Raw genomic sequence first — 9,884 nt, 5'->3', positions numbered from 1 at the left:
GAGAACACCCATCTACATGAATAACTATGTGAGAAGGACAAAGGATTATTCACATATTTAAAAGTTATTAATTGGTTAAGGGTTTGCAGAAACAGGGACTTAAATTGGAGAACACATGGTATTTTGGAACATGGAGTTTATAGAGGTGAGAGAATAACATTCATACCTTTGTATGAATATCTGCATATCTTTATTTATGAGACAAGGTGGCTGAAGTTATATCTTTTATTGGACCAACTTCTGCTGGTGAGAGAGACAAGTATGAAATGCATAAAATTTTAATAGATTGCTATAGAAATAATTGAAAAATCCTATAGAATGTATTTACAGAATAAAATCCTTTCAACAGATTTTTGAACCATCCTATATAATTTTATAGCAGGGATATAATTCCTTCCTTAATTCTATAGGATGGCTAAAACATTATATATAAAGCCTTACTGTGACCAATTAAATTCTTTAGGACTTTTCCAGAAGGATAGTATGAAGCCTATTTAAAAAAAAACAACCCTGGACTAGTCCAAATTAAATTCTAGTTCAATAGAAATTTGGAATAGTTCATTTGGCAGCAAGCTTGGAAGTTTGTCTCTCTCACCAACAGAAGTTGTTCCAATAAAAGATATTACCTCTTCCACATTGACTTTCTAATATCCTGGGACCAACATAGCTATAACACCGCATATATCTTTATTTATGACATGTCCATCTTCTTTATCTTAGAAGGTCTTCAAATTTAGCTCCCTTTAAAGTGGATTGTAAAAGCTTTCCACTTCTGAAAGCTTTCTGCATGGCACATTGGTTTGATTTTATGTTTTATTGTGTTTTATGTAACAGAGCCAAGAACATGGCTGATGAATAGGCACCTAAGAAATAAAATTAATATTAGTTCAACCAAGTCTTTTATGATTAATTCTTGTTTAAAAATACATCCTCCATAAAAATAAATCTTTACTAAATGTAGCTGAATAAAGGTATCATATACTAGACAAACTATTTTACTAATGTTACTTTACAACATTTTTTAAACATAGTTCATTCTGTGTCAGCAATTTTCAGATACAAATAGCCATGGATATAATTTAGATCATTTAAAAGCTGATCAAATAGTAAATATAAAAAAGTTACTTGCAAATATTTTTGTGAGTACAATTTGCTGTAATTTGGAGTGGAGAATTATTTCATTTTTTTACCTGATATTCTTGAATAAGTTTGTGAATCCCGAAAGTTTCATGAATTTTAGCATGACTCATGCTTCATCTGAAAGTTTGTATCTGATGTTCATTAGTCACTATTGATTATTCTCCTTTGCTTAAAAAGTTTAGTCATCTATTCAGAGAGCAGAAGCAATACCATCAGACTTAGATGATTTACTATATGCTGTGAATAACAAATAGCAAACAATGCACAGATGAAGCAGGCAGTTTACAGAATAAGCCATAGTGAAAAGTATTCTTTCATATTACTGGGTGAATCCCTATGAATGTCAAAAATTTTAGAAAAAAAGTCAAAACCAGTCCACGAAAGATTCACTAATCAGAGATTCACTAACTAAATTAATAATGGATAGTATACATAATAAACAGTTCCAGCACTTCTAGTTGTTTTTGACTCCAAGTACCTGATCTGTAGGTATAGTTAGGTATATAGATATCATAGTTCAAGGCTACCTGTGCCTCTGACTGGACACTCACAGAAGTTACTAAGTTTACCAGTTCCAAAGAGACAGAGCGCATGTCAGCCTGTAAGGATAGTTGAAGACCCATGCTTCATTTCAACCTAACAGCACTGAGAATGTATTATAATAAAACAAGAATAAGTTTATTAACAAGGAACATAGGTTTAAGAGATTTCTAGCAAGAGTGAAAGAGCTATAAAGGTTACAAACAAAACAAAGAAAGCATATTTTCTATGACTAAAACTTAACTTCAGCAAGTTACAATCTTTGTCTAAGCAGGTTTCTCACCTATAGTCAGTTCCCAGAGATTTCATCCCCATCTTAGATTCAAGAAGTCTAGCCTTTTGTGGCCCTCAGATGATGGGTGCCAAATGGCTTTCTGTTTCTGCTTATATTTCCCAAAGTCTATTGTCTGTTTCAAGAGCCAGGAAGGTTTCCTGAGGGTACAGACTCCATCCCCAGTCATGATTGTTAAAAGATCATCTACTCCCTTTGCAAGTTTGGTTGCTTGTTTACCTTTTATGGAAATATACATCCATTGTTTCTGGTCTCGCCTTGCTTAATTTACACTGGAGACAAAGTCAAGCAGACAAAACAACATTCTGTTGTCTAGGACAGGATGGGCTTATGCACTGCTTGTCAAACATTTCTTAAGAACATTTTTCCAGAATAGATCTATAATTCTTTATATAGTTCCCACACATAGATTACACAATAACTATATAGATGCACGTTCTAGCGAGGGTTCGGTGTATTGATGACCAGCATGTTATCAGTTTGCATATGATACCTTACATGACACCTTTTAAGTACAGATTATGACAACAGTTTATTGGAGTGTATCAGTCCTGAAGCGAATTATAGTATAGTGTGCCCCCCGCAAGTGGGCATTGAGGGGCTCCCTGGGTCATAATTACATGGGAGAAAGACCACAGAAATCCTAGCACCTCTTGATGGTTTATTTGGATAAGCTTTTATTACTCTTCCCAAAGACACTGGATAGTGCTATCTCCTCCTTGCTCAGGGCTGATAAATTATTCTAGAGCAGCCTTAAACTACCTATCACACATTAAAAACAAACTTATCATCTGGCATTCTTTTAATGAAATGAGCCTGTCAAAGTTACATTTTGTCTCCAGCAAGGTTATACATCTAACAAGTCTCTGCTGCATTCACTTCTGTTGAGAATAAATACTTTTCATAGATCAATATTTCTGCCCATTTGCCTTGTTGAACAGATACCAGTGCATGTGTAAAATCGACCCAGCAGATGTGACTTTCCAGCTACCAAACCATTACATGAGCTGAGAAACGTCTAATTGGGCCAACCATCCATATAGCTCCAAGGCGTTCCATTAAATTCTGAACTTCAGCTTGCTCACAAGGGATTTATGATACCCCAGGCTGCAGAGTGGTAATATGTGTTGTGGTTTTTCCAATTTATGCTGATACTGTGAAAGATGGGGATACTTTAGCTCCCCCCCCCCTTGTCCATTATGGTGTTTTCAGAGTAGCAGCTGTGTTAGTCTGTATCCGCAAAAAAGAACAGGAGTACTTGTGGCACCTTAGAGACTTACACATTTATTAGAGCATAAGCTTTCATGGGCTACAGCCCACTTCATTGTATGCATAGAAGGGAACATATAGTAAGAAGATATATATATACACACACACGTTATGGTGTATTAATCTAGCTGAGAATCTAGCTGAGAATGACTGAGTTATGCCCTGCTCATTAAATTCTATTGGTAGTTCCCAGCCATCCTGCAGAGAGACCCCTAATGCACGCTAAACCTTTGCTGCTGTTTGGCACCTTTGTATCCTTGTATGGCCTGCTTCCTTATGTAAATGTTGTTGTCAGCTTTCCTGATGGAGTCAGAGATGCTATTTAATTTCCCTGTGTAAGGGAGAGAGGATTCCTTTAGTGTTCCCAGCCTGCCTGTGAAGATTGTGTTACTATCTAGTGTGAACTACAAATGTGCCAGATTGCTGAGCAGAACCTGAGGCAATCAAGAGATTGCAGTAGATAGAGTTATGTGTCTCTTATAGACCTCATTGCTTGCAGAAAGCTTCCTTCTTTCAGGAAAAAAAAAACCCAAAACCTGATAATTCTTCAGGGAAATCCTCAGAGTTCTAGGAAAAGTTTATGGTGAGATATAGCACAAATAGAGACCTACTGTTTTAAAATTCCTCCTGTCCAGTAGGGAGATTTTGTATTCTGCAGGATTAATTCTATCGAGTTACTGTATAAATCAGACTCTTTTCTTCCACATGTGGAATTTCACACTTCAGAACAATACCTAGTTGTGGGACATATTCTGAGAGCTGTATTCATATTGAGAATGTCTTACTCCATTAGTTTCAGAGTAGCAGCAGTATTAGTCTGTATCTGCAAAAAGAACGGGAGTACTTGTGGCACCCTAGAGACTAACAAATTTATTAGAGCATAAGCTTTCATGGGCTACAGCCTACTTCATCGGATGCATGGAACAGAATATATAGTAAGAAGATATGTATATATATATACATATAGAGAAGTTGAAAGTTGCCATACAAGCTGTAAGAGGCTAATTAATTAAGATGAGCTATTATTAGCTGGAGAAAGAAACTTTTGTAGTGATAATCAAGGTGGTCAGTGGGAGCTGTGATCGGCCAAACCTGTGGACGCAGCAGGTAAACAAAACGGCCCGGCCCGCCAGGGACCTTACCCTGGCGGGTCGGAGGCCACAGGTTGCTGATACTTGTTATAGGTTATTGTGACATTTCATGAACTTCCAGTCACTTCTTACAGTCATGTTTAAAATTAGGGTAAATTTGTATGCTGAATTATCACAACATATAAGATAGATGCAACAACGGTATTTCTATATTGATCCAGTTTTTCAAAGTGTGTATGTTTATGGAGGGAGATGCTGATGTCTAATGCAAAAAGGGCTTTCACAAAAATGCACATGCACTCACTGTACCTAAAACACCTACATTTGTATATGCAAACTGGTATTTGGGAATATAAAATTGATAGCTGCCCCTGCCAGTGGACCCTTAGTCTTTGTTTAACTAAGACTTGAAGGTATTAGCTAATACATGATAACTAATGTGTTAATAGCCTAGTGTACACAAGACCGTATGTCTTTAATATGCTAAAGTAGAGTTAAAGCTTGGGGCCCCCAGGACACACTGGTTTGTTTACACCAAACAGTTAACTCATTAGCTAACACTTTCCAAATCCTAATCAAGACATGGCTTTACACAAACAATTACGTATTTTACACATACACCCACAGAAAGTTTTGCAGCCAGACTAGATGCAAGCATATTTCTACATTATGGATGACATTTGATTGATTCAGCTGAGCAACTCCATGATATATCTTACTGAAAAAACAAGGCTATGGCACAATGTGCACTGCTTTTGATAGTTCCTTCTTGAGTAAATTCTCATGATAGAATCTATCTGGCTAAAATCTATTTTCAGAAACTATTCAACAGAACTCTTTTGTTCAACAAAAGAACCTCCTTTATGATGATCCAAATTTGCCTAACAACAGGTGTTTCAATTTACAGTGTCAATACATAACTTAATGCACATGATTCCTTTTCAATGTTTTTCTTTACTCACATTTCTCGTTTGGCTATTCATTTTCTTATTGTTCAGACGAATTCTTCATCTTCTCCCACATCCAAGTCATAGGTTTACTAAGATTAATTGCTTCAGTCTTCTCCATGATTTCAGAAATGTTCAGTTCAGTCACAATAAAGTATATCTTTTCCAACAAAACAAGACTAGCCTCTACAGCCTCTCTTTGAATCTAAACCTTAATTATCTCCTTGCTTCTACTCCTCAAAGGGAGATTACATTCTTACGTTATAGTCATTCCTACTTAAAACACTGTATGGAGATTGACAATCAGTATGCTATAGAGTAAGGGCATGTCTACACTAGAAACATTACAGTGGCGCAGCTGCAGATTTAGTGCTATACTGTAGACATCTACCTCAGTGATGAAAGGGGTTTTTCCATTACTGTAATAAATCCACTTCTCTGAGAGGCAGTAACTAGGTTGATGGAAGAATTCTTCCATTGACCTAGCAGTGTCTATAGTGGGTTTTAGATTGGCTTAATTACATCACAGAGAGCATGAAATTTTTCACAGCTCTGAACAATATAGTTAAGCCAACCTAACTTTCTAGTGTAGACCAGCCCAATGTGAGGTGAAGTCTAATCACTGATATGCTGGTTAATCACCTAGGCCTTGTAATTTTGTGGAGTCCTGTTCTAGCAATACGTCACCAAAACACTGCTACCTCAGACAACTCTCCTTGTTCTCCAGTCATTTCAGCATCCAGTTCAAAATTGCTCTTATTTTCAAAGAGTTATCCAGACAACCTCATGGACCTTTACTTTTTCTACTACTTTTCCAGCTTCTTCTGCTCACCTAATGTTAGCATCTTCTCTGTCTCTTCCCACAGTTTCACCACTACTACTATGACAGCCTTCTGCTTTGCCACCTGAAGCAGTCATTCTGTTTCTCTCCATTTCAGTGATTCTCTCATTATTTAAGATGACATACTAATATGTTTTAAGTTTCCATATACAAAGTTACCATCCACATAATGCTTTCAATCATCTAATGATAATGATTATGTTAGTGTAAGGAAAACAAAATTAAGAAACCAAGAACAAAAATAAAGCCTCCATGAGAGAGCATAGTGTGTGGCTCTCTTCCATTAAATTCTGCTGCAATGTTGAGAACAAAGATGGCTTCTGCACTCTGTGCACAGGAAGAGATTTTAGAAATTTAAAGAGACAGCACGTAGAAAGCACAAGACATCACAATTACATTCACCAAAATATTCACAGTAAAAACAATGGTCATTTTATAGGAGTGTAATATAGTGGTCTAGATGCATTTATCTATACATAGTTAGTTATAGTGGCAAGTTTGGAGTCTTCTATGCTAAAGAAGAAAAGAAACAGGATATGTGTTTTGATAGATTTCACCCCACTTATATTGGAGGCTGAGAAATTAAAAAGGAATGAACAGAAATAAGACTCCCAGTATACTGAATATATTAGAAAGAGCAGCACTGATACTATCTTTTCTGTCAGACAAATTACGGTCTACTCCTGCAGACCATTTAGTTCTTCTTTTCTTTTTTTTTGTTATTGGGGAGGGTAAAAGTGCAGTCGACTCTTAGCCTTCAATCTTTCTGAATAACTTGCTTTTCACTCTTGGCTGCTCAACATCAGTGCAGTACAATTATGAAAATGTAAACATCACAAGAAAACACAGCACACAGGCTGTCACAACGTGTTAAACTTGAGTGCCCGATTCCCTGAGCAACCACAGAGAGAGAGAGAGAGAGAGATTTCATCAGGAATTCCAGCTGTGTCAATTTAGTGTGTGGAGTGAGCAAGGATCAGAGGGGTGGGAGATGTGGATCCATCAAGTTCAGATGCGACCCTGGCCAACCTTCCACTTTCAGTCAGGAGATAGAATCAAATCATAAATTGGCCTGTCAAGCTCATAATCAAATGCCCTCACCTAAGAGGTAACCCAGAACATACTTCAATTGGTCCCTATAGTTTGTTAAAATTTAATCCTAAGACTTCTTCCTCTCCCCACAGTGGAAATGGTATAATTTACTTTTCTAAAAGGCTATCAAGCAAAGGAGGAGCAAGTCATCTGGAGCATGGAACAGTTAATTATTTTGTTTTCAGACCATTAGCAAATTTGAGGCAAGGCACACTGCCAGATTGCTGTAGCATCAGACTATGTTCATTCCTACTCCTTCATTGGTACATTTATCTGCTTATCCTTCCTTCCTTTTAGCACCAGGAAAGACCACCTTCCTAACTAATAGAGCCTTTTAAAACCTGGGAGGGGGATTATGGGCTGCTGTCTAGTCAAAGGGACTGGGATTTAGTACACAGGAATATGCTGAGCCCTTCACAGTACAAACAGAAATACACTGTCCCCACACAAAAGGCTTAATGCTAGATCCACAAATGGGACATTGGACTTATCTATAGGAACACTTAGTTCACAGCAAGCTGAGATGTAAATCTACCCTGCACTAGCCTGCTACACACAAAGTATCTGTGAGGACTGTGCTATCGTCCATTCAAAGATCAGCAGTGTGCTTTGATTTACCCTGCATTGAAAGAGGAGTAGAGTAAAGCACATTAGGGAACTTCTAGTGCATGGCAGCAGGTTCCACATAGGAAGTTAGTGCGCAGTAGGCTAGTCCAAGATTTACACCCTAGCTGGCCATAAAATAAGTGTAGACAAGCCCTTAGCTCAGTGTTGCAATGCCCAATTTTGGGGCAGTCTGCTGCTTAGTGGAATCCATAGCCCTGAGTTAGGTGCCCCAGGCTTCTTATACAATGCATGGGGAAAGTTAGGGATTCACAAAAGCCAGCAAGTTGAATGGGAAGCTGCCTAGAAATAGAAATAGAAAATGCCAAGGAGAGGGACCTAAGCCCTGACCTTCAAAGAGACATAGTTGCTTCACTCCATTCCAGAGGGAAGTGCCTATCCCCACTCAGGATTCACAGCTAGAACCTTCTCCTGGAGTTAGCAACCTACACCTTCTTTCTAGTAGACATATGAGAAGGAGCAGTCTCTTCCCCTTATAATTTATAGTGCAATGGGTAGCCCACTCACCCCTGCTGGGGCTGACCCAGGTTCAACTCCCCACTCTGCCTGAGAGAAGCATGGACTTGAATCCAGGTTTCCTATGTGAGAGCCCCAACTGCTGTGCTGTGGGATATTCTAAAGGATGGATTTTTTTTCAATCACTCCTGTTGAAAGTGTTTCACTTTGCTTGAAATATTTAAATATTCTTGGTCCAGAAAGAGTGTCAGAATGACTTTATCGACTATTGGTTGATGCATTCCCCTAAGATGTAGTCATGTTTAAGTCTCTTATTTAATGAATATTTAAGTATTTAATATTACACCAGAGTAATTTCATTGACTTCAGGGGAGGCCATAAGTGACTAGCAGGCTAACAAAAGAATGCGGTCTATTGGCAGCACTTTCTTCACTTTGCCTTTTCTTTTGTTTGCAAACTGTCTTCATATAGTTCACAATTTCCCTGAATGTATCCATTATTCAAAATTATGGGACAAACATTTTGTGCAAATAAATTCCTGAAAATCAATATCTGATCACAGAAATTAAAAAGGGTCCTAATCTAATCTAATCTAATCAATGGTTCACTGCAAATAGTTTGCCAAGTCCTGGTTATTTCAGCATAGACCATATTTACACTGGCAACCTATAGGTTAAAGGATCCATATTCCCTTATGAATTCTATGAGCCATCCAGCCACCAAAACAAAAATAAATCTTTTATAAACATGCCATTAAAATATGTAGTCATATGGTAAGCATCTTAGTGAAGCAAGCTGAAATTTTATGTAGTGTCTACTGTTACAATTGCTCTTACAATATATATCTTGACCTATACTGTAAAGAAACTTTATTTTAACTATAACAATTAAAATTCAGCCATAATTTTTGAATAAAGGGTTACTAACTTCCTTAGTTTAATAATTCTCAGAATATCCCACTGTTACTTGAAGATATTTAAGAGGTGACAAAATGTCACATCAAAGCTTCTCAAAATAACAAGTAATCATGTTTAAGAAAGCCACCTTTCCCCATAAATTAACAGGGTTGGGTTTATTGAATTTTGCATTACCTTCTGAAACTGAAGTTTGCATCTGTTCCAAGACTGCAAAAGCAAATGGCACAAGTAAGGGTGAAAATGTAATGCAATAAAATGTGAAAAGGGGTGGGGGGGGAGGGAAGGAAAAGAAAAAAACACATTTCTCAACAAGTAAGCACATTATTATAAGAAAATAATGAGCTGTCAATGAATAGAAATGAACTGATCCAATAATTCTGCTTAGATTCCAACCTACTGACCTGGTATTTAGTTATTTTGTAGAGAATGTGCCACTATGGTGGTTCATGAAAATGCCTGGTAACTCACCAGCAAAGTTACAAGCATTTATTTTGTTTGGTTGCAGTTTGTTTATTTTCCCCTATTAAAATCCTATCAAGACAAGCAGATGGAAAGGAACTGAAAAAATCTTCAGTTATTTTCCAGCCAGTTACCACTGTTCAGAGAGATGCACAAACAATTTGGGTGCATTGGCTAGAGAAGTTGAGTGTGAAATATGCTTTCATGGAAAAATGA

This window comes from Dermochelys coriacea, chromosome 6, assembly GCF_009764565.3.
Source record: "Dermochelys coriacea isolate rDerCor1 chromosome 6, rDerCor1.pri.v4, whole genome shotgun sequence".
Classification (NCBI taxonomy): Eukaryota; Metazoa; Chordata; order Testudines; family Dermochelyidae; genus Dermochelys; species Dermochelys coriacea.
This window is presented reverse-complemented; position numbering follows the sequence as displayed.